Source organism: Solanum lycopersicum, chromosome 8, assembly GCF_036512215.1.
Source record: "Solanum lycopersicum chromosome 8, SLM_r2.1".
Taxonomy (NCBI): Eukaryota; Viridiplantae; Streptophyta; class Magnoliopsida; order Solanales; family Solanaceae; genus Solanum; species Solanum lycopersicum.
In genome coordinates this window covers 5,296,954-5,303,937 of record NC_090807.1, presented here as the reverse complement: position 1 = coordinate 5,303,937, position 6,984 = coordinate 5,296,954, and positions in this window count along the sequence as shown.

Here is a 6,984-nt window from a genome sequence, read left to right as displayed (position 1 = left end):
TGCAGCCATAGCAACTAAAAGTCTAATGGATGTAATTCTCGTTACCGGAGAAAAAGTATCAAAAAATTCTAGGCCTTCTAGTTGTTTAAAACCTTTTACAACTAGCCTAACCTTGTATTTGTCAATAGAACCATCCGGTTTCAACTTTTTTCCTTAAGACCCATTTGCAACCAATTGTTTTACAACCCGGTGGTAAATCAACTAACTTCCAAGTTTTATTAGAAATTAGAGATTCCATTTCATCATTTACAGCCTCTTTCCAAAAAATAGAATCATGTGAAGATAATGCTTCTTTCAAAGTTAGAGGGTCTTTTTCAACATTAAACACATAAAAATCAGGACCAAAATCTTTTTCTACTCTATCTCTTTTACTTCTTCTTAACTCAAAATCAACAACATCTTTATTTTTTAAAGTAGAAGTAGAAGAACTAGGTAGTGACAAAATATTTTGTTCAATCCTTTGACACCCACTATTTTTAGTATCAAAAGGAAATTTATTTTCATGAAAAATAGCATCACTAGATTCTACTACAATATTATCTTCAAGATTAAAAAATCTATAGGCTGTACTATTTGAAGCATAACCAAGAAAAGCACAAGTATTAACTTTCTTACCCAACTTTGTAATCTTGGGATCCATTAGCCTCACAAAGGCTAGACAACCCCAAACTCTTAGATATCCCAAACTTGGCTTGTAACCTTTCCACAATTCAAAAGGTGTCAATTTAGATTTTTTATGAGGCACACGATTCAACACATAACAAGCAGTTAAGATAGTTTCACCCCAAAAATTTAAAGGTGCATGTGACTCAATTAGCATCGCATTAGTCAATTCAACTAAAGTTCTATTTTTCCTTTCTGCTACTCCATTAGACGAAGGAGAGTAAGGAGGAGTAGTTTCATGAATTATTCCCAATGATCGAACAAAAGAATTAAACTCATTTGATTCATATTCACGGCCTCTATCACTTCTAATTCTTTTTATTTTTCTTCCAAACTGATTTTCAACCTCATTGAGATAAGTTTTGAAATTTTCAAAAGCATCACTTTTATTTTTCATCAAGTAAACATATGTAAACTTAGAAAAATCATCAATGAAAGTGATAAAATATCTATTACCTCCACGAGTTAGAATTCCACCAAGTTCACAAATATCAGTATGAACTAATTCTAACAAATCAGTTTTTCTTTCAACTTGAAAATGAGGCCTTTTAGTGACTTGGCTTTACTACAAGTCTCACACTTTTCAAAATTATTTTTAACCATTGGGATTAATCCTAAACTACTCATGATTCCAACATAACGATCATTAATATGACACAAACGAGCATGCCAAAAATTAGTAGAAGAAAGCATATAAACAGAAGTAGAAGTTTTATTCATTTCAACATTCAACTTAAACATCCCATCACATGCATACCCCTTCCCCACAAATATACCTTTGTTCACTATTACATATTGATCAGATTCAATAATTTGTTTAAAGCCTGCTTTATTAAGAAGAAAACTAGACATCAAATTTTTTCTCATAGAAGGAGTATAAAGTACATCTTTCAATGTTAATATCCTTCCAGAAGTAAAACACAATTCAACATCTCCCTTTCCAAGCACTTGAGTAGTGTGAGCATCACCAAGTATGATAGTTTTGGGCTCCTCAAAATGAGTATATTTTTTAAACCAGTCTTTGTCATAACAGACATGACGGTTTGCACCAGAATCAACCCACCATCCATCAACATTCTCAACCATGTTTATGTCGGTAATAACCGCCACAAAAGGTTCTTCGGTAACGTTTGCCTGAGGGTTAGGACCACGTTTCCGGAATCTGCAAAATCGAGCAATATGCCCACTCTTGCCACAAACAAAGCATGGTCCCTTTTCTTGATCTTGTTGATTTTGTGCTTGGTGATTTTCACCATTATTTTTCTTGGGAGGTCTACTATTATTTTTCTTGAATTTTTTCTTCTTAGGCTTTAAAGAAGTATTTTTGTGAGTTTCAGGAGTAGCATTATTCGAAGTAATTAAATTTACCTTCGATGTGATGTTGTTCTCTTCTGTTTGTAAAAGTGCATCTTGGCCTCTTGCTTCTTCTTCCATGCGGATTTTCATTATCAAGCTTTCAAGAGAGGTTTCCTTTTGTTTGTGACGCATAGTTTTTTGAAATTCCTTCCAAGAAGGTGGAAGTTTATCCACTATGCCACAAACAATAAGGTTATCTCCAATTTAAACCTCTTCGGACCTAAGCTCTCCGACAATCATGATGAAGTCTTGAGCTTGATCTACCACTGATTTGTTGTCCACCATTTGGAAACGAAAAAATCTACTAGCTGCATATTTTTCGCTCCAGCCTCTTCGGTATCATACTTACTCTGCAATGCCTTCCAAATTTTCTTTGCACTAGAGTAAGTTCTATCATAATAATCATAAAAATTATCAGATAGACAATTAAGAAGATAATACCGACACTTATAGGAATCACCATCGTACTTTTCCACTTTCTCTAGATGAGAAATAGTTTCATCATCATTCATAGTGGTGATGTCTTCTTTATTTGGATTCTTCTCGGTTCAAACGTAAGAAACATTGAGAAGACTTAAGTAGAAAAGTACTTTACCCTTCCATCTTTTAAAATGGTTACCATTGAACCGAAATGGCTTGTTAAGATCTCTCATCTTGACATCCGCGGTTTTTTTAATTGTAGCCATCTTTGAATCTCCTTAAAATTGTTAGTGAAAAAACTTACAAGATAATAAAATTGCAAGATTACAATTGAAAATAAAATGAAGAAAGTAATCTCTTCAGGCTGAGGCGCGGATATCTCGCTCTCTTTAAGGAGATTCAAGCCTACTGCAGCAAATGTTTTCACCGGTCCAGCAGTAGTCCTCTTTGACTTGTCCCCTCCAGGATACAACATCCTTTACAAAGTATAACTCAACAACTCTGGACAAGAGTTGAGTCCAAAGCTCCACAAAAAAAGAACACCTCCCTTCAACTAATAAGAACTCTCTTTAGACTAACTCTTTCACTCTTTGTTTTCTCTTATAAATTGTGTGTATCTAAAACCAAATGAAGACTACCACTATTTATACTACAAGAAGTCTTCCTAGCAATGAATAGGAAGATAATGGAGGTAGTAAATAGTGAAGATAATGACCTTAAGAGTTACATAGGTTACAATGGGAGTTACATAGGTTACATAAGTTACAATGGGAGTTACATATGTTACAAAGGGAGTTACATATGTTACATAGGTTACAAAGGGAGTAATGGAGGAATTAAGAATGAAATACATTGATGGATAACCAATGCTAACGGATGATGTAGAAGTCATCCATTCTTATAACTCCAAAATAAAGCAATTTAATATGTTAAATATTAATATTAAAATGCTAATAACCTAACACATATTATTGTAAAAATCTTTTTGGTCAAAATTTCGTCAGAATGAGACTTTTTTTTATGTAATTTTAATTTTAAAAAAATATTTTTATCCTTTTAGCATAATACCTTTTATTAAAAAAAAAAATCAATTTATTTTGAAATAAAAAAATATTATAATTTTTTAAATTTTCTGGTCAAATTCTAACCAAATTTTATGGTCATTTAGCACTTCTCAATATTATTTAATTGAGAAAAGGGTCAAATACATCCCTAAATTATTCGAAAAGGTCTAGATATACCCTCTGTTTAAAGTTTGGCTCACTCATGTTCTCACCGTCCAAATTTTGGCCCAGATATGCTCTTATGGGCGTTAGTGAGTACGCTGGACATACAACTCATTTTGTATTTCTTTAAAAGCCACATGGAAATGCCATGACATTTTGACCTTATCACATGATATTTATATGAAAATAGAAAGAAATCAATTATGCCCCTAAAAAATTATGATACATAAACACCTAATCCGACCCATAAATCAACCCCTTTTAAATAAATTAGCAACCCATTTCAATAATTTTATTTAAATTTTATTTTTTTTGATAAATTCCAAAATGAGCAATTGATTAATAAAAAGCAAGAAAAATATGGAAAAAAACATAAAATTAACACAAAAAATTCACCAAAAAATATAGTAACCATAAATTCAATAATTTTAACACTTTCTTTTTAAAATTTTTTTTTTTGATAAACCCCAAAAATAAGTAATTGATTAATAAAATAATATGAAAAAAATATATAAAATTAATGCCAAAAATTCAAAAATAAATATAGTAACCTTAAATTCAACAATTGCAACATTTTTTTAAAAAAAGTTGGCAATTCCTAAAAATGAGTAATTTATTAATAAAAAATAGGAAAAAATAAAAAAATTACGCCAAAAATTCACAAACAAATATTGTAACATTAAATTCAACAATTTACAATTTTTTTAATTTTTATTTTTTTTGTAAATTCCAAAATTGAGTAATTAATTAATAAAAAATAGGAAAATATGAAGAAAAAAATTGTTGAAACTGTTGAATTTAAGTTTACTATATTTATTTGTGATTTTCGGCGTTAATTTTGTAGTTTTTTTCTTCATATTTTCCTATTTTTTATTAATCAATTACTCATTTACGAGATTTACTGAAAAATAAAAAAAATTATTAAAACTATTGAATTTAAGGTTACTATATTTATTTGTGAATTTTTGGCGTAAATTTTATATTTTTCCTTTTTATTAATAAGTCACTCATTTTCGAGATTTGTCGAAAAAAATAAAAAAATTTTAAAAATTATAGAATTAAAGGTTACTATATTTATTTGTGAACTTTTGGCATTAATTTTATATTTTTTTCATATTTTTTATAAGTCAATTACTCATTTTCGAGATTTGCCGAAAAAATAAAAAATTTAAAAATTATTGAAATTGTAGGATTAAAGGTTACTATATTTATTTGTGAATTTTTGACGTTAATTTCATATTTCTTTCATATATTTCCTAATTTTTATTAATCAATTACTCAATTTCGGGATTTACCGAAAAAATAAAAATTAAACAAAATTATTAAAAACGGGTTGGATAGTTTATTTAAAATGGAGGTTGATTTATGGATCAGATTAGGTGTTTATATGTCCGAATATCTTTCTATTTTTATAAAAATATCATGTGGTAAGGTCAAAATGACATGATAATCTTTGTGACGTTTAAAGAAATAAAAAATGAGTTGGATAAGCCAGCATACCAACTAACGTCATAAGGGCATATTTGGGCCAAAAGTTGGACGACAAGGGCATGCGTGAGCCAAACTTTAAACAGAGTATATCTAGACCTTTTCAAATAGTTTAGGAGCATATTTGACCCTTTTTCCTATTTAATTTTCGAAAAAGGGTCATATTTGTACTTGTATTCTTAGAAAAGAATCATATTTATCCTTCGTCATACTTTTTTGATATATTTATTCTTACCATCCAACTTTGGACACATATTTGCCCTTAAAAATTGTTTCACCGTTTTTATTAGTCTACGTGGCACCACATGACGCCTACATGGCTCCATGTGTATATATATTTTTATTATAACTGGAGTTAAGTTTTACTTTCTATTCAGTATTCTATTCAACCCATTTAATAAAATCAGACCCAACCAAAATAAAACCCATTAACTCGATTCCAATACCCGAAACAGATCCGTATGACAAAAATATACGGATCTGAAAGGGGAAATCCATGTTTCATTATCAAGAATCAATATGAGTTTTTTTAATGGGGAAATCCTTGTTGGTGAGAAAATAGGCAAAGTTTGTATCAAGTCATAAATAGCAGCAACAACAACAACGTTAAAAATGAGTTTGGTTTTAACAGATTTTTATGGAAGTAATGGATCGTTAGTTGGTGGCTGAGTCGAATTTTACTAAATGGGTCGGATTGAATATTAAATATTAATTATAATAAATAAATATATATACATGGAGCCACGTAGGCGTCATGTAGACTAATAAATATGAGAAAAAAATAACATTTAACTACATAAGAGTAAATATGTGTCAGAAATTGAATGATAAGGGCAAATATATTAAAAAAGTATGACGAAGAATAAATATGATCCTTTTCTATAAGTATAAAGGCAAACGTGACCCTTTTCCGTTTAATTTTTGGTTTGAAACAATGTACTCCGCCCAAAAACAAAATCATAAAATAGAAAGAAAAATTGGGGGTCCAATTCATAAGACCCAAGTGAAGGCATGTTAAAGTAGGGCATAAAATTGACAACAGTAGATTTTCCAACTAATATTTGGAGAAATATTTGACAAATAGTATTTCTTCATAGGTTTTGTCGTAAATATTTTTGATAAATATTCTAAATTTTTAAATTTTATTTTATTTTAATATTTGGATCAAATCTTATTGTTTGAGATTTTTTTAAAATTGAAATTTTACATTAAATTTTTATCTTTTACAAAAATACATTCCATAGTAGTTGTTTGCGTTGTATTATACATGTTTTACGTGAACACTAAAGTAATGATAAAGTATTCAGTAAATATGAAAGTGATGATATGGTTGTCGATAAAAATGATGAACAATCGGTTTAGGATAACAAAGTCACGTGTTTTGTCTACTTCACGATGTATGGAATGATGTCTTGTTGCGCTCACTCCAAACTACCACATTGCTCCAGTCTCATGGACACTACTTGTTATTTGTTGCAATAAAGATTCAATTGACATGTAATACAAACTAATGATTAATTTTGATAGTTTTTAAATGAGTATAAATCATATTTTCTAAAAAAATGAGACATATTATGACCAAACACATAATAAAATTTCATTTAAAATATATTTATCAAAAATATTTAAAATTCTATGACTAAACGCTAGCTAAATATATCGTGTCCATATAAAGAACCATATCTTATTGGAGGAAGTCCGAGTACCCCATAAACAACCAATGCTTTGGTCTTTGGCATTCTTGGAAACTTACATTATTTTGGACAATGTACAATGTAAAGTGGGGAATTGAAAAAGATTATCGAATGAGAAGATTGCTCAAATATTAAGA